The 20,033-nt window shown below is 35.0% G+C and overlaps 1 long non-coding RNA gene across 1 annotated transcript; it reads right to left on the bottom strand.

Moving 5' to 3' along the window:
* Window positions 1-10,294: 10,294 nt before the first annotated feature.
* LOC120067290 lies at window positions 10,295-11,104 on the bottom strand. The gene is made up of 2 exons (XR_005478959.1): window positions 10,787-11,104; window positions 10,295-10,688 (listed from the first exon to the last, which is right to left on the bottom strand). It is a non-coding gene; the product is annotated as an uncharacterized LOC120067290 (long non-coding RNA).
* Between the last annotated feature and the right edge of the window lie 8,929 nt (window positions 11,105-20,033).

Here is a 20,033-nt window from a genome sequence, read left to right as displayed (position 1 = left end):
GATTTTTGATCAAGTAATCGGTAGAAATTTATCTTACACAAATTTAAAATATAATCATTTAGGCCTCATCTGGTAATATTTAGTTTTTTTTTTTTAATTTTTAAAAATTAAGCTTATAAACAAACTCTTTACCTTTAAATTGCTTGCTTTGTCATATACTTTTTACCGAGATAAGTTAAATTTTGAAAACTAAAAAAAAAAAGTTATTAGAAACGTTGGTTTTGAAATTTATTTAAGAATTCAACTATTTTACTTGAAAAGATGAAAACATTATAAGAAATTAAAACAAAAAACTTAATTTTCAAAATTTGTTATTAAAAAATAAATTGGTTACCAAATGGGAAAAAAGCCTTAGTTTTTTGTTTTTTGATATTATGTTTTTTCTTCACAATTTTTTTACAATAATTTTCATCTTTATAAAGAACATTTCAATTCTTTGTCAAATTTAAAAAGGAAAAACAAGTTTTTTAAAGCTATTTTTTTTTTTAAATTTTCAAATATGTGTTTTTATTTTTGAAATTTGACTATAATTCAAAATTTTAAAAGGCAAAAACCATAAAAAAGAGATTGTAGGTAAACAAGCATGCATAAACTTCAAATTACTAAAGATAAATCGTTACCAAATACAGCTAGAAGTATTTATCGGAAGGTATAAGATTTTTTTTTAAACTACTGATAATTCTCTTATTTTAGAATTATTTAGCTTCTAAACCTAAGGATTTTGATGTAAAATGCATTCAATTTGTCTTTTTTTCATAGAAAAATTAAGATTAAAATAGCAAATAATTCATAAATGGCAATTTTTTTTCTTAATTGTGAAAAAAGAGCTAAGTTTGCCAAGAAACTTTTTAATTTTGATGTATCAGAAAATTACTTGAAGCCAAATTGCGACAGAATTCTAAAAAGGCAAGTTGCTGCAGCAGTCGACCACAAGAGAAAATTAATTCCAGATTTGGTTTTGAGGCTTAAATTTTGAAATTTTGGGGCAATCCAGTAGTCCATCTTTAGCAGCAACCACCACCTTCTTGAGTTTTATAAAAAGGCCTCAAAATCTCTCCAAAAGAATCCATTCTTCATCCCTTCTTTCTCCAAGAAGACAGAAAAAAAGTTCTGCACCTTTTTTTGTTTTTGTTTGTTTTACTGTTTTTAGCCTATTCTTGAAGCTCTAAGCTACTGTACTATTGTCCTTGAAAAGGGATGAATTGAGTAAGATTGAGTGAGATTCCCAACTTATTTCTTCAAGTTTTCCTCTTTATTTCTTATAATTTTTCTGTTTATTTAGAACTTTTATTTATTCAAATCTTGTTTTAATTTCAATTTCATGTTTCCGGCAGTTTAATCTTTGTAGTCCCATTTCATTTTATAATAATTATCCTAATAATAGTCTTAGTTTTAGTGTTATTTCTTTATTTTTTTTTGAGATCAATGTTCTAGTTCTTGTTTTTATTTTCACATTCATTTTTCTTTATATCCTTCTCTTTATCCATTTTACACAGACGTTGGAATGTTCAGGCTCGATTTTTACTTGAAAAAGTTGGAATCCAAGACCGATTAAGATGGATATATGGAACTCTCTCTAGTTTTTTATTAGTTATTCTTCTGCACAATTTTCCTTAATTCTTCACTATTTTCCAGCATTTTAATGTTCTGTTTTTGCTAAAACTTTATGCCCTTTCCTTGCTAATACCTCCCATTACACTTTCCCTCCTTAAGTTTTGCTCTTAGCATTGGTTTAGATTGTCCACCTAAATTAATGAACATAAAACCTTGTCTAATACTAAAAGGGTTAGATTAGATTTAGAATGAATAAAGGCAATATAGGAGAGGAACTTAGACATAAGACCTTGTTTTCACCTATGTCTTGTAAATTATATTAGCCATAGAAATATAGGTTTAATGACTTAGACTCCTAAAAATACTCCATAGAAGATCAAATAGGTGTAGCATCCATTTTATCTTGTGCATTGTTTAGTTGAGTCTAATTTATAATTTCATGTTAGACTAAAAGTCCTTAAATTAGACATGATTATATTTAAATCTCATTTTATCATAATTGAATTTTTAGCTATTTCCTCATTTACTTCTTTCAAAAGCTCATCAAAACAATTTTTGGTTATTAAACTTACTAAGTTGCAATGTTGAGGAAATTTTTGTTGTTTACAAGAATTTTTGTTGAAAAAACCATTTCCTTGGAAGACAACTTGGAATGCCATTTCTTTTTACTACTTTTCAACGGTATACACTTGCACTAGATTGAAGACTTTTCTTCAAAAAGGTTTTCAATTTAAGTAAAACGTTTTCCGTCGATCAAGTATCATGTAGGACTTTTTATTCTTATCATATGAATGTCCATCTTTTATCAAAGGTGGAAATTTAAAAATAGATAGAAATAAATTAAATTTACGGTCAAAATATAAAAGCTAAATTATAATTTAACTTGAGGGAGAATGAGAGAGCTCAAACGAAATTAAAACTATATTTACTGTCCAAAGAGTATCAATTTAATATAAAAAAAGAATTGCAACAACAATTGAAATAAACTAAAACATAATGTTTTCAAATTTTAATTAAAAAGTTAATTAGCAGTGACAATTTTTATGTTCAGTATATCCAAATTAAATACATAATTATATAACAAGGTAATTTTGAAAGAGAAGATTGTCCATACAATATTATTGATGAGAATAATGATTGATTTATATGTTGGGCCTGCTTCTTGTTGTATGTTTGAAATAAGCCCAAATGATGAATAATATGTGTGGCTCTTCTTGCTGATCCAATTCGTGAGTCCAATTATTTTACTCCAAAAGAATTTGGTTTGGTAGAATACTTGGCTATTAATTGTCCACGAGCTTCTAGTTGATGTGCTCCACGTGGTTTGCTCCACTAATCTTTGCCTGATGGAAATGAAAGAAAAATAATCTGATGGGTGATGTTTCAGAATTAATTTCCTTTTTCTTTCTTGCTCTCTCGTTCTCTCTCTTTTTGATTTCTTCAGAACTTCTTCTAACCTTAATTTCTCTGTTTGATTTTGTGCGACTGCTCGAGTAAACGATTGAAGAACAAATGCATGCAATCGTGTAAAAGAAGGGAAGAAAAGAAGTACTACTCAATGATATACGTGGTTCGACGTAATGTTGCCTACATCCACGGAAAGGAGAGAGATCTTTATTGAGAGCTAAGTCACAGATTCTATCTTTTACAGATTTCAAGTTTTTCTTGAAGCTATTGTAATTGTATATTACGAAATTTGTAAATGATGAGTACTTATACTATTTTTCTGATACAAGTAGTTACAATAACAGATTGTAAAAGTTAAAGAAATATAAAATAGTTCTTGAATGTTGAATGTTTGAGCTTATATTCTTCATCATAGATAACCAAGAGGAAGAATATAAAGCCACCCAATACGGCATGTGTAGGATAATGATAAGACAAAGCAATAACAAACTATTAAGCAAGAATAATTAGAAAACTATACCAAAACTTATGAAGATGAATGAGATTCTATCGTCCCCTCAAGTGAAATGGGGCTATGAAGTGCAGAGTGATTGATATGTAGACTTCTAAAACGAGCAGAAGATAGATGCTTGATCATAATATCAGCAAATTGGTCATGTGACAATGGTACCAATCAAACTAAGTTTTTTACGCAACACGCAGTCTTGAATGAAGTGATGATCAACTCGATATGTTTAGATCGATTGTGAAGGACAGGATTTGCAACAAGCCAAGTAGCAGTGATGTTGTCACAAAGGATCGAAGGAACTGTTGAAATTTGCAGCATGGTTTGAATGTAAAAACAAGTATTTGATGACCTTCTTTGCACTCAAAACGCAGTTAATAATATTTGCAGAAAGAATCTAATACCAACATTTAGAAAGAAAGAAAGATATGGGAGAAGAGGAAAGAAAGAAGATAGAACACAAGGGGTTATAGTGGTTCAGTCATCTACATCCACTTTGAAGAGCATTTTAAAAATTTTATTTCTTGGAGAAGAAGAACATTTATAAGCTGATGAAACTTTCAGGTTACTCTCTCTCGAAGTCACTAAGTCTACTAAAGTCTCACGATTTCAGTGTATTGATAAGGTTATAGCAGTCTAACTAACTAACTGTTTTAGTGAGAGTTAGTTGATTTAATTCACCGTTTACAGTTATGAATATTTTAGGGACAGAGGCAATAAAGAATAAGTCCCTTCTTCAGACAGCATGGATTGTATCCAAATTACTGTAATTGTGAAAATTGTTTGTACTCAGATTCAACATTGGAGAGCATGGAACTACCTCATGTTTAGCAAACAACCAACAAACCAATTTTGGACCAAGAAAAATGCAATATCCACCCATGCTACTATTGCGTTTAGTATGGGTTAAAGAAATTATAGCCTTATGTCGTGCCTTAATTAACAAATAAAATGAAATATCTAAGTCAAACGCAATGTTTTCCCTATTAAAACCCAAGTATAAGTCAAAATAGAGTCATGGTGAATTAAAGGTCGAACACAGGGACTATCGACAAAGATGCGTTTGAGCTTAATGCTCGATCTTAACGCCTTGAAATCTCAATTATGCGTCGAGAATGTTTTATACAACAAAAATAATTGCACTAAGTACACGTGTAGTGAAAGTGTATGCAGGTGAACGATGTAAGGGATAGTGACTGATGTGACTGATGATGCTTTGAATGGTTATGAAAGTGAAGATGGTGATGATAATTGCAAATACAATGAAATAGCATGTGTGAAATATGAAGGAAATATCAATGAATGCATAAGTCATGCGTTCTTATCATTAACTCATAAAATAAAAAACTCACCTCTCGATGTTTTTAAGCCATAATACCCTATTCCTAGGACGCATGCTTGAGTTAATTTAAGAGAAAATGTTAACTTTATCTCCAAAGTCACTTCTTTCCTTGTTTAATGAGTTCCATATTCACTTACTCTCTCAAGCAGTTGATTATTTCTACTTATCAATCTCTCCATCAAATTTAAACAATGTAATATGCACACATTAAACAAGATGAACTTTAACTTTTGCAAGACTTAGTAAAGATGTTAGTCTAACTTCTTCAACCCATTGAAGAATTAATTTCTCATGATAAAGGAAAGAGACGACATGGTTGAATTGAATATGGAAGAAATCATATTTATATTAAGGTGTGCCAGTTTTTTCAATCTCAAATAGCTTAATACAAATAGTATGACAAGAAAAATGCAGTAAGAAGAAGAGAATGAAATTGTCAAGTCGCCAGTCGCAATTTCTTGCTTCCTTTGGCTTGTATGGTGGATGCTTCAATGATAGTTGCAATAGAGGTGGTGGAGTTTTCTCTTGTTTCAGAGAGGAAGACTGAATTCTTACTCAAAATTCTTCAAAAAAAAGTTTGAGGTGGAAAATAATGGTGGAATTAAGGAAGAATTTTGGCAGAGGTCAACCAATCTCTCAGTGGAATGTCTCTCTCTTGAACAAATTTATGCCGGGTTATTTATAGACATTAAAAAGAAACTTTTTTTTGCCTCTTTCTAATGATTCTTTGACACCTTTACATTCAATTCCATGCCCTACTACGTTCGCGTCACAGGTTCACTGTCTCTGTCATGACTGTGTAAACTTAGCTACCACTTGCATTTTGATTTAACATCCACCGCTCACGCGTTTGTGGTTTTCTCTTTTCATATTTCTGTTCATCGCATGGTTCGTTGTGTGCAAGATTTGGAGTTGTGATCACTTTATATGCGTCCACAGCTGCAGCTTTGTTCCTTTAGTTTATTTTTGCTTTTTTCATCATAAATCTTGCATTCAAAGATGTTAACTTCTATAATTTTTAGGATAATGAGTTTTGTAAATGCATGAACGCAAAGTGTAATTCTCAACATGAATTTCATATCAGGTTAATACACTTTCCTATGAATTTTACCAATTATTCTAAATAAAAAGGTACAATAACTTGTATGTCTAGAAGTTATCACACCCCCAAATCTGGTTAGCATAAGTATTATTATTGACGTCATTATGCAAACACATTAAAATAAGGAGGAACACTAAGAATGCAATAAATATATACAAGCGATAAACGCAAAGAAAAGACATGAGAAAAATGGATTAACTTGAAATTTCATTCAATGCAGATAATTGAATACAAAGCATTCAAAGCTTACAAAACATTGAATGAAAATAACAAAAATCAACACCCCAAATTTAGTTTCCTCTCCCATCATTGTCATCATCAAGCGTAGTAGGAGGATTCTCTTCATCAGGAAAACAGAGGAGTTGTCAAAGTGATGGAGGAATGGTAGGAGCAAGCATATGCTAAACAAAGACGTTATGAATATAATGCATCAACGCATGGAATTGTTCATTCTGGCATTGAGCTTGATGCTGCATGAAACCCCTTAACTCAGCTTGTTGGTAAAGAAGTTGTTCTTGCTGCTGAGCTTGGCATTGAACGAATTTTCTCAATGCCTGTAGGTCACTTACAAAGGCTTCATGTTGCGTATTGAAGACCTTAAACTTGAGTTCATCTTGTTGCATAACTACGATGTTGATCGAGTCCAAAATTCCTCATGCATGTATCCGTAAAGTTCTTCTATTCCCAGATCAAAGTACTCAGCACTAGGTTAATGTGGTTAGTTGTGACATTACTCTTTATTCATTTACGGTGGACACCTACTCATCTCACCAATGCAAGGCCCAAGCATTTGTGAGGTATTAATGACTTGGCCGCTTGGGTCATCAACAAGAGGCGAAGGTGGAAGGAAGGTTGGATTTATTGACTCCTTAAGAACCAAAGTCTTTACATTTTCTTCTATTGGAGGAAGTGTAGAATCCTTTTCCTTCAGACCAGGATGCGAGGGAGAAGGGATGCGCTCTTTAAAGAGAAGGATGGAAGGTATTTCATTGGGATGAATCGGAAGACGCGGAGACTCTTTTCTCGATTCTTCATGTGAAGAAGAGAGATTCTCAACCCCTAAGTTCTTTTGCTGCAGAGAGGGAGATCTCACTTCAAGTTGTAAAGATTGGGATCTTGCATGAACTTTAACCCGAGGAGAGGATGGAATAATTTATCTCTTCTTCTATTGGTAAAAAAAACTACGTCGAGCTTATCGTCCTTTTCTTCATCTATTTTCTCTTCAAGGCTCGACGCTGGGATTTTAAAGTCCTTTTTCATCAACCTTCTCCTCTTTTTTCGTTATGGAGCTATAGGGAACGAGTAGTTTGTGATTAAGAGGGTCATTTCTTGGTTTACACTGGTTCAACAGCTTCAGGCTGATGTGGTAAATCCCTCAACAATCACTGGACGATTTGGTTAGTGATCATTCCTTTAACAAGCATCTCTGGTTCATTTTCCAACATTCAGAAAGAAAGAAAGATATGGGAGAAGAGGAAATAAAAGAAGATAGAACATAATGGGTTATAGTGACTCAGTCTTACTTGACCTACATCCACTTTGATGAGCATTTTAAAGATTTCATTTCTTGGAGAAGAACATTTACAAGCTGATGAAACTTTCAGGCTAGTCTCTTGAAAAACTCACTAAGTCTACTAAAGTCTCACGATTTCAGTGTATTTATAAGGTTATAACAGTCTAACTAACTAACTGTTTTAGTGAGAGTTAGTTGATTTAATTCATTGTTTACAGAGTGATGAATATTTTAGGGATAGAGGACAATAAAGAAGAAGTCCTTTCTTCAGACAGAATGGATTGCATCCAAATTATCTTAATTGTGACATTTGTCTGTACATAGATTCAACATTGGAGAGCATGGAACTACCTCCTATTTAGCAGACAACCAATAAACCAATTTTGGACCATAAAAATGCAATATCCACCCATGCTACTATTGCGTTTAGTATGGGTTAAAGAAATTATAGTCTTATGTCGTGCCTTAATTAACAAATAAAATGAATAATCTAAGTCAAACACAATGTTTTCCTATTAAAACCCAAGTATAAGTCAAAATAAAGTTCTGGTGAATTAAGGGTTGAACACAGGGACTATCGACTAAGATGCGTTTGAGCTTAATGCCTGATCTCAAAGCCTTGAAATCTCAATTATGCGTCGAGAATGTTTTATACAACTAAACTAATTGGACTAAGTACAAGTGTGGTGAAAGTGTATGCAGGTGAACGGTGTAAAGGATAGTGACTGATGTGACTGATGATGCTTTGAACAGTTATGAAAGTGAAGATGGTGATGATAATTGCAAATACAATGAAATAGAGTGCATGAAATATGAAGGGGATATCAATGAATGCATAAGTCATGTGTTCATGTCATTAACTCATAAAATAAAGAACTCACCTCTCGATGTTTTTAAGCCATAATACCCTATTCCTAGGATGCATGCTTGAGTTAATTTCAGAGAAAATGTTAACTTTATCCCCAAAGTCATTTCTTTCCTTGTTTAGTGAGTTCCATATTCACACACTCTCTCAATCAGTTGATTATTTCTACTTAAATCAATCTCTCCATCAAATTTAAATAATGTAATATGCACACATTAAACAAGATGAACTTTAACTTTTGCAAGACTTAGTAAAAATGTTAGTGTAATTTCTTCAACCCATTGAAGAATTAGTTGCTCATGATAAAGGAAAGAGACGACATGGATGAATTGAATATGAAAGATATCATATTTATATCAAGGTGTGCTAGTTTTTTCAATCTCAAATAGCTTAATACAAATAATATGACAAGAAAAATGTAGTAAGAAGCAAAGAATGAAAGTGTCAAGTCGCCAATCGCAATCTCTTGCTTCCTTTGGCTTGTATGGTGGATGCTTCAATGGTAGTTGCAATGGAGGTGGTGGAGTTTTTTCCTGTTTCAGAGAGGAAGACTGAGTTCTCACTCAAAATTTCTCAAAGAAAAGTTTGAGAGGTGGAAAATAATGGTGGAATTAACGAAGAATTTTGGCAGAGGTTCAACCAATCTCTTTCTCTTTTTAGCATCATTAGGTTAGATTTTAATTTCCTTTCGGGTTGTAAACAATGGATTAGATCTTTCTCCTTCGATTTGTCTATGAATCGATGAGGTAATTTAATTTAGATTTGGGAGCAAGAATTCTTTGTAAATTTCTAGAGATTTTTGTTTTTTGGGTTGAATGCATGTAGATTTTATGTTTTCTTTGAATTCGTTTCAATTTCGATATGCATGTTTGTGTTGTTGACTATTCACTCGGAAGCATGTGTTCCTTGCTAATTGATTCATAGCTATGTCACGTTCACACTCGAATGTCTAGCTCAATCAACCTAGTAGCAAATAGTTAATCGTGTATTTGATGGTTATTTCTAAAATGCATGTTTGCTAGGTTCAAAGATAAAATTTGGTTAATTGATTAGGCTATCCAATTGGTTAATCAAGACAATATAATCTCAAAGCTTAATGTGCATGTTTTTATTTTTATATGGACGCTATCAAACCCAAAGGATTTAGGGACATGTAGTTTAATTAGGGCGTGGCTTTCTAGCTTTAGTTATTATTTAGAACGCTTCCTTGATTCGTTCTTAATTAGTTGTCTACCACCGTAGAGGCTAGTTCAGTCATGTCAAGCAAGTTGTTGTGCATGCATAAATCAAATCCATGTCTAATTAACGAAATTCGATGATTGAAATTGCATTGGATCTCTCTTGCTCTCGAAACTAGATGAATCCAATCTTAGTTTACATTTACCCTTGTACTTTATGTTCTTGCACTTCATTATCACTATTCACACAAAACCTCTCCCCCTACCCCTCCCATTTCTCGCTCTAATTAGGAAATTGGCTTGACGAAAAACTCATATTAATGCTTCCCAGCAAATCGATCTAGACTTACCACTATTGCTACGCCATCGTAGTAATAGGAGGAGGATTTAGTATTATCCATTTCACTTGATTAGTAGAGGTTTGCTGATGTCGGTAATCCTTATTATCACTTAGTTTACAATATAAGCAAAGTCAAGCCTGAGATATTGAAGGGCCCCGATCTTGCTGTGATACAAATAAGGATCTTCCAAAGGATTTCCTTCAATAGGAGATGAGTGTTTGCCCAAGGCACACGGTGAAGCAGCAGGTTTAAGATCCAACAGACCAAGTTTATGAAGAAGGTCATCAACATATTTTGCTTGATTTAATATAAATCTAGATTACAGATAATGTCCCTGACTGCCTAAAAGGTAGTTCAACGCCCCAAGATCCTTCAATGCAAACTTATCATCAAGAACAATAGCCAGTCTCGAAATTAGGTGAGGTTTATTTCCAGTGATTATCACATCATCCACATAAACCAATAATAATAGGATAAGTTTCCAGAGTGAAAGATGAATAGAGAACTATCAGATTTTGAGTTCCGGAATCCCCATCCCAGTACAGCAACTCTCAGTGTATTATTCCAGGCACGGGGTTGCTGTTTCAATCCCATAGATAGCTTTGTCTAATTTACATACATAGTTCGGATGTGTAGTACTTACATAACAAAGAGGTTGATTCATGTGAACATCTTCATTCAGGCTGCCATTTAAGTATGCATCGTTGAGATCAAGCTGTCGAAGAGACCATCCTTTCGTGACAACCATGCTGAGAACAACTCTGATAGTTGAAGCCTTAACTATAGGGCTGAACGTCTCAAAAAAATCAACCCCGGGTAATGATGAAATACTTTCGCCACCAGTCGCATTTGTAGCGCTGAATAGATCCATTAGGGTTTTGCTTTAAGAGAAAAATCCATTCGTTACCCAGAACGTTATAAGACGGAGAAAGAGAAACAAAATGTCACTTTTGATTAGAGATGAGAGCTGTATACTCACTGTCCATCGCGACTTTCCATTGAGGAGTTGCTAGAGCATCTTTGAAGCGAGTGGGCTCGGTTACAGACCAGTTAGCCTTCGCCTTCATAACACAAACTTTGGGTTTAAAAATTCCCGATTTACCTCTGGACATCATGGGATGGGATGGTAATGGAATAGGATTGTAAACCGAGTTTTGATTTTGAGATAGGGTAGGCGGCGAAGGGGACGACTCAAACGGACTGGTAGAAGAAGATGATGATGAGTTTTGCGAAGATTCCTCGTGCGTAGGTTTAGTAAAAGAAGGAGATGTGTCAGGATTTTGGGTTGGTGGTGGTTATTGTGAAATTGGGCTGACAGCATCATGATGGTCTTCCGGTTAGTGAAGTGGAATGGGCTGGTGTAATTGAGCTTTCTGGTGAGGTTGAGTGGGTTATGGTTTTAGGAATATTAGTCAGTGATGGGCTGAAATTAAGTGATGGATAATTGTGGGCCTGATCCAGTCCAGAAGATGGGTGTAATGTGTTGGGAAGGTAGATTGGATGAAGTCTGAAGATGACTAGCGAAAAATGGGAATTCATTCTCATTAAACTTCACATGTCCGGATATAAAGACTTTCCTAGCAGAATTCAAGCATTGATATTCTTTGTGCACCGAATTAGGTCCCAAATAGACACATTTTTGTGAATGAAACTGAATTTTTGATCCTGATATGGTCTCAAGCATGGAAAACAAACACAATTAAACGTTCAAACATTAGTTATATCAAGTTTTTTTTTTTTTTTTATTAAACATTAATTGAAGAGGTGACTTACCTTGCATAGTGTCGGTAGGCCATTTATCAGAGATACATATATTAGAAACGCATCCTGCCAAAAACTTAAAAGGCATAGATGCTAGTGCCAGTAATGTGAGACCCATCTCAACTATATGTCTATGTTAATTATTCTGCACGTCCATTCTAAGCATATGTGCATGGGGAAGTATATCGTGAGATTATTCCCATAGCGTTGCAGGGTTGATGAATTCGAGTATATTCTCCTCCGTTGTCTAATTGTAATGCCTTAATTTTCATATTGAATTGAGTTTTTGATCCATTGTAGAAAATGTTTAAATGTTGGTGTATCATATTTTTGTTTGAGAGGATAGATCCACAAAAGCCTACTATAGTCATCTATAAATGAGATATAATATCGACAGCCGTTAGACGACGTCATTGGAGTTGGTCCCCAAACATCAGTATGAACAAGATTAAATTTATCAGATGCATGAAATTTAGAGTCAACGAAAGGTAGAGCATGAGCCTTCCTAAGTTGGCACGAGAATATTCCATCTTCATTAGCCTTAACAGATAAATTACAATCTCTAGGTATTGAATTTAAAACTTTAGAGGAGGGATGATCCAACCGTCTATGTCATACAACTATTGATTCAATAACATTAATAAATATTGTTTAATCATTATTTTTATTCATTGACTGGATTGAAGCACAACTTCCTCTTCTTGAAATGTCAAGTGGTCTGACCTCTGCATCTTCTAGCTTATAGAGCCCATCTTTAAGTGTTTCTTTCAGTAATGTTCTTCCTGTAAGTTTGTACTTAACAATGCAACAATCACCATGAAATTCAACAAAAATAGCATTGTCTTGGGCAAGTGTGGAGATACTCACCAGATTCTTTGCTATATCGACACACATAACATATTCTCTAAATTTAATTTACAGCAACCAACAGTCAAGCAAGAATTGCCTATGTAAGAAATATTCAATTTATCACCATTACCAATAGTAACAAGATCTTTACCTCTATATTTTGCAGGATTAGCAATATTATTATAGTATTGTGACGTAATTTATGGCTCCACTATATGCATACCAACTTGGATATGCAACGGTCTTAGATGTAGCAAGGAACAAATTATTGTTTTGAGTTTTTATGAAGGCAATGGATGAGGATCAGGGAGTGGTGAACCACCTGTATTTGCCTTGCCTTGATTTTGAATTGGACTAAATTTCTTGTCATACACGTGATAACACACATTTGTAATATGTCCAAATTTCTTACAGACCTGACACATCGGCCAATTTCCTCTACCTCTGTCACAATCTCGGTAGCCGCAACCAATTCCTCCTCTCTGGCCATTAAATATTGGTGACTGCACCCTTGGATGTTTCCTTGATTACCACCCTGATTAGGTGATTGAGCACCATTGTAATTTCGACTGGACACCATATTGACAGATGCATTATGGCTAAATGTTCCAGTGGCTTTGGTTTTTTTCTGATGTTCAAGCCTCTCCTCAAATGATAGAAGTTCTGATTGCATATCAAGCCACAAAATATCTTGTTTGCTTTAAATGAAAACCACAATTGGATTGTATTCTTCATCTAATCTGAGCATACTTGTGAGACCAATGCTCTAGTCGTCATCGAACTTCCAACCTGTGATATGTTATCAAAGTGCAACTTCATTATTTTCAAATATTCACTCATTTTAGAGTTACTTTTGCGAGTTTGTTGAAAAACTTGTCGAAGATAGTCCTTCTTTGCTCTTGATTGAATACTTGAATACCAAATAAACAGTAAATAGCATCCCGTAGTTCCTACGTATTATTAAAACCCATAAGTTGAATGGCATCCTCTTGTGTCATCGAGTTATATAGCCAACCAAGGAGTAGCTGATCAACAATGACTAAGGCCTCATATTGAGGATTCACGATCCTTGCTCTAGTTGGATTGATTCTCCTCTCAGTCTTAATTGTGGAACTAGAGTCCATTGTACTTGCCTGGGCCAATTCTACTGCAGATGAGGGAAGAAACATGGGAAGGCATGTATTGTTACATGATAGATGTGTTGAGTTTTATGTCCTAAAATTCGCAGTTTGTAAAATGATAAATATTTTCTATAATCAATAAACTTATTATTGATTTCATAAATTGTATGAAACTCTAAATCCAATAAACTAAGACCCATGACTATTGTATGAGTACTTGAACTTTATGTGGAGACATAAGAGTGGATCAGGTTTGAGTAAATAGTCAAAATGATCTATGGTACATGCATAAGTTTGGGTACCTTATTCTGGTAACACCATTGGATGCGGCTTACTCTGTAGTTGTTACAAAGAGTTATAAAGTACTATATACGATATGATCCTAATTCGTACATGTTATGACATGAGGAGTGGGGGTGTCCTATGCAACGAGTTTGCATAAGATCAAGACCAAGAAATAAGTCACTCTTACTTTATAACACTGTTTACTATATAAGACTGACTATTTCACCTAGATGACCTAAGTAACTCGATCTTAATCCTGAGCTAACTATGAACTCCTGTTTATTTGAGATTGTCCTTAGATTTGCATAGGTGAGGGTTGGCTCAATTGCGCCGGCTCAATAAGACTCCCATTTCAGGGGTAAGACAGAATAAATAGCTGGGGACATAGGGTGCAAGACGGAGTTCACGCTACCTGATTTAGGGATAGGAGAAAGGTTGATCTCTCAAATACTGAATTCAGGTCTTGAACAAGGGGCCCCACCCTCTTACTGGGCTGAGAGAGTTTGGTTTAGTGATTGGATCACAAACCAGTTGTTCATTAGAGGATCAGTAGGGACTTAAGGAATAAGACGTAATCTTAGGGGTAAACAGATATTTGACCCAGTCGTTATTACGAACAACCTGTGAAAGGGTTACTTGCTAATTATGGTTAAATCATGTGGACATAATATATCTACAATAAGGGGAGTTCAACTATGGACTTTAGTAGAATGACCCATTAATTAACGAATGGGGATCGTTGGAGCCCATGATCTGTAGGTCCGCGAGGTCCCCCTACTAGCTTATAACGGACTAGCTCTAGAATAGCGTGAGGAGTTAATTTGAATCGTTCAAATTTGAATTAATGGAATTAGTAATTATATGAGATATAATTACATGTTTAATTTGAGAATTAAACGGAATAGGAGAATTTATATATTTAAATATGATTTAAATATATAAAGATGGATTTGTTTAAAAATTAATTTAATATTTGATATTAAATTAATTAAGTATTATTTAATAATTTATTTATGAAATTAATTAATTTTTCCAGTTTTAAAATCAAAATAGATTTTATAAAATCATTTTTTATTTTATGATAAAATTGAAAATTTAGAAAAAGCAAAACACAAAATGGAAAAAGTAGATTTTCCATTATCCATCTTTCAAGTAGCTCACACAATTAGCATTCTCTTTGCCTTGTCTTCTCCAAGCGTGAGCTGCAACTCATGCAACTCTCTTCTTTGCATATTGATCTATAATATAATGAAGAGATTGGAGTAAAAATCGGGCATGCAATCTATAGAGAATTTTAGAGAAAATTCGGGTTGAAGAAAGGGTTCTTCAACAAGATTACTGCAGTGAGCATTTTTTCTTCATCCCTTGATTCAAGCATGTTTTCAGTCTCACAACTCAATCTAGAGCACCAAGAGAATAGTGGGGAAGATCTTGAGGTAGTCTATAATAAGATTTGGAGAAGATAGCAGCTGGAGAAGGAGCTTTGAAGATATTTTACAAGAGGTATGTCATGAAATTCACTTGTTTTTTATAAGAGCATGCTTTATATTTTGCCAAAATTAGTGAATTGTAGTGCTTAGATGATCCTTGTGCTTCCGCTGTTGCTGATACAATTCTACAATTGGTATCAGAGCTTCATATAAGCATTCAATTCGATTTAATTTTGGTTTGATGGGTGTTTTATATGAAAAATATGAAACTGATGCATTGATATGGTTTTCTGAGTTTTGGCATTTTAATTCTCTTTAATTTCTCATTTAAATTTGTAATTGGCTCTTCTTTGATGAGCTTTTATGTGTTAACAAGAGTCTGTAATTTATTTGGAGTCATTAGAGTTGAAATTAAGATGTAATTGAAGAAACAAGTGAAGGAGGTCGAGCTGATGTTCCAGTTTTCAGCTTCTGCTTAAAATCGTTGTTGAGGTTAAGTTGCTAAGCGATTGTCTAGCTCCAGACACTACATGATGGGAAGAAAAGTTAGACGATCGTATAGCAATGGGCGCTGGTCGTTGTGATGTTGAACACTAGACGATCGTGTACTTGCAGGAGCTAAATGATGCGTTCAATTTGCTATACGATAGCACTAAGCGATCGTTTAACTTTGGAATGGGAACTAAATGATATGTTGAATTTATTATACGATGGTACTACACGATCGTTTAGCTACGATGCACACCAAGCGATGCGATGAAGTGCTATGCAATAGCGCTGAGTGATCGTTTAGATGTAGAGCTAAGCGATCGTGTAGACGAATTGCTAAGCGACGCGATGATGTTCTATACGATGGAGCTAAGCGATCGTTTAGCTACGATGGATACTAAATGATGACATGAAGCGCTAGGCGATGGTGTTAAATGATCGCTTAGTTCTATGATCATTTATTCTATACGATAAAACTAAGCGATAGCTAAGCGATCGTGTAGTTCTATATGATAGAGCTAAACGACCGTTTAGCTTCGGCAGACACTAAGCAATCGTATAGTTCTATGCGATAAAGTTAAGCGATCATTTAGTTGAGGCAAACATTAAGTGATCATGTACCCCTTTCACAACACAAGGTGATGGAGCTAGACGATTACCTTCAGCGCTACACGATCGACCTTTGCAAGACTTTCAGGTTCGACTAAGAGTAGCTAGTTCGATTGGTTTTCTCAAGGTCCAATCTAGTTCAGCCTCAAAGTGTTTTGGCTGGTCTGGTTTAGACTCATCCAATCCGGTTCAAGGTGCTTGGGTTCGGTTTGGAGCGGTTTGAACGGTTCAAAGATGATTTTGAAGCTGATTGTAATAGTTAGGCTTCTGTTTGCTTGTTTATGCCAAAACTAAAACCATACTAGTCTGTTTAATTATTTATGCATTCGATGTATGTTATAATTAAATAAATCTTGTATGTGCATATTGTTGGGGTTGATGCCCTAAAGTCTTGTGTCCTGTAGTTTGTAAACAATATATACGAACTCCTATGATTGTTAATAAATGATATTTACTTCACATCTTGTTGTTTTGCTCGGTTACTTGTTTTATTTGCTTTACCACAAACCAATAAACATAAAATCCCTGGTTATATGTATGTGACTCAATCATGTATGTGATGACATACAAGTGGATCATGTCTTGAGTGATAACCAAAATGGTCTGTAGTAAATGGATAAAGGAGGGAAACCTTATCCTGGTAACGCTACGGACGCGGCCCACTTTGTGGGATGGTCACAAGTGTTGTGACTTACCACAGATGGTCTGATCCTGATCATTTGTGTTGGGGACATGCAAGCGAGGGCGTCCTATACAAAGAGTTTGTATAAGACCTGACCACGATGTGTTAACGTCTCGTTATATAACACCGTTCATGACAGAGACTTCATTTCACTAGGATGACCATAGGTAACATGACCTCAATCCTGAGTGAGTTGGGAACTCCTACCATTAAGGACAATCCTTTTCTTTGTATGCGTGCGAGTGGCCAGGTTGCCGATTCAATCCTACCATTGTGAGGATTCGTCTGATTTGGGACCTAGGAACTCAGTTACACAAGATAGAATTCACTCCTTCCCCGATGCAGGGGTAAGTAAATAGATGGCTCCCTTAAGGGTTGATTCCGAGGCTTGAACGATGTGGCGCCACACACCTTCTCTTGGCCCAAGAGGTGTTCACACATAGCTGGACTATGTTGTATTGTTCATTAGAGGAATCAGTGGTACTTAAGGAGTGAGATGTAACTATAGGGGCAAAACGGTAAATTGGCCTAGTTGTACTTAATAGCATCTGTGAAAAGTCATCATACTCATGATTGGTTATATCCGATGGACACAGAAATATATTTGTGGTAAGAAGAGTTCAGTTGTTAGTCTTTAGTGGAATCACTAATAGTCAACGGATTGTGGATCTCGTGGCTAAAGAGTTTAGTCAGCTATTCACGTACCATTGGAGCTTCGAGCCACAGGTCCATTAGGTCACCTAGGTAGCTTGGATAAAGTTGAGAACCAGTGTTTGGGTTAATTTGAAATGTTCAATTATGAGATACATTATATATGATATAATTGGACTGGTTAATTATATATGATATAATTGGCTAAATATATGAGATACATTATTTTGGAGGAAATTAGATATAAATATGATTTATATCAAGAAAAGGAGAAAATACTATAGTAGATATATGATATCAAACTATAGAATATAAATATAATATGATTATATTTATTAATTAAATTAATTGATTAATTATTTGATAATTAACCGATTAATCCATGTTCGGACGTAGAAGTGGGGCTGTGAAGGTTATGGTAATCGGCGAGTTAAAGTAATGAAAATAGTTTTCATTTGAAAATTCAATTGTGCAATTCGTATCGCCCGCGCCCAAAAAGAATCTGTGAATGAACAATCACAAGAGCCTATAAGATAGAAGCTCGTTCTTCTAAACGATCGTCTACTTCATGCATTCTCTAAATGATCGTATACATCTTTCCTAAACGATCGTTAAGTTTTTCCTAAACGATCGTGTAGCTCTACTATATGATAAGCATTTCCGCTTTACGATAGCAGAGTTCATCTCCCACTTACTTATCGTCTACACGACGTTTTCTCCTTCGTCCTCTACCAAACTCACCAAATCCCACTCTTTAGGTTTTTTATGCCAAGGATACCCGAGTTTCTCTTGTGGTGGTGTCATCCCCGCGACATTGTTCATGTACGCTCAGATCGTGCTGTTGCAAGCAACATACTTGTCGGATGCTGATAGATCGATGGGAGGTTTTTCGCTGCTTTGGGTTCAGTTGTTCGAAAAGTGTCTTCATCTAGTATGAACCCTTTCCTTGTGTTTTATTGTATTCTGAGCATGCCGATAATGAGTTTAATATGCATAACTGTATGTATGGAATGTATAACGTTTGTGTTTCGGTCACTGTGAAATCAGAGCGATTTAAGCCCGCTCATGGAATTCTTGGTATGAGATCCTTCAATTCGTATCAGAGTCAGGTTTCTGATACTCTGATTTCATTTGTTGCAATGAAATAACGTTTTCATTCATGGTGGGTGCATGTCTACGTTGTTTTAAATGTTAATTCTGCTTTGGATGTGCCGGATTAATGGATGTTTTCGGGATGAATTTCCTTGGTTTGTTTAATTTCTTTTACATTTGCGGTTGTTTGTAAAGGCCCTAGCATTTTTGGGCATAAATAATCGTAATCGAGTATGTATTCAAAGTGTTTGAAGTCTTGAGTTGTTCATCGAAGTTATGGGCAAAGGGTGCGGCTCTTCGAGGAAGGAGATGATCTAGGGTTGTTCGCATCGTACAGAACACGCTCTATGCAATTGCTGTCCATCGCATCGTGTAGATGAAGGACTATACGATCGCAGATGAATACATCGGTTGAACGATGGGGTATACGATCAAGAGTTGGTTGTATCGGGTTGATGATCGGTCACGCGATCGCTGAGTATCGTTTAATGTGCGCGCGAGCTAGATGATCGTTTAGGTCAGCAAGTTTCATCGCTTAGTAATTGACTAAACAATCGCTTAGCATCGCAAGGTAAATCGTTTACCAAGTTGCACGCATCGTGTAGATGAGACGCTCGTGAATCATTTAAAACGCGCTAGACGATCGTTTAGGTCAGCAAGCTTCATCGCTTGGTAACTGACTAAACGATCGCTTAGTAACTCAAGGTAAATTGTTTACCCTGTCGTCGCGCTACACGATCGTTTGGACGATCAGGCTTCGCAACCTCATAGTCATCTACGCGATCGTTTGCTAATGTTCCTATCATCTAGTGCGCGCTGAACGATCGTCTACCTACTGAAGTTTGCTACACGATGAAGAACTTCTGGCAGTTCAAGACTTGGTTCACTGTGAACTGGTTTGCTCGATGAAAATTGTAATAGATAGGGTTTTTCATTCCGGTTTTTTGGTTTAAAGGCTCATCCCGGTCCATTAATCTCTTTGTTTAATATATGCGATGCATGTTTAATATGTCATATGGTATGCACATATAGTAAATCCCACCTTAGGTTATGCATTGATCATGCATCATCTCTTTATTGTAATTGTTATAATTTAAAGAAGCATGATTTTAATTATGTAAGAGCATGCTCATGCATCATATAATATAAGAGTTATATTTATGCATGCATAAAAAGCATTGACATGCATCATCTTTATATTATAATTGTTATAATATAAGGGTGAATTATAGCATGTTTGCTTGGTTATTACGCGTT

This window comes from Benincasa hispida, chromosome 12 (genome assembly GCF_009727055.1).
Source record: "Benincasa hispida cultivar B227 chromosome 12, ASM972705v1, whole genome shotgun sequence".
In the NCBI taxonomy this organism is placed as follows: domain Eukaryota; kingdom Viridiplantae; phylum Streptophyta; class Magnoliopsida; order Cucurbitales; family Cucurbitaceae; genus Benincasa; species Benincasa hispida.
The sequence above is the reverse complement of the archived record's forward strand: the minus strand, read 5'-3'. Positions and strand labels throughout refer to the sequence as shown.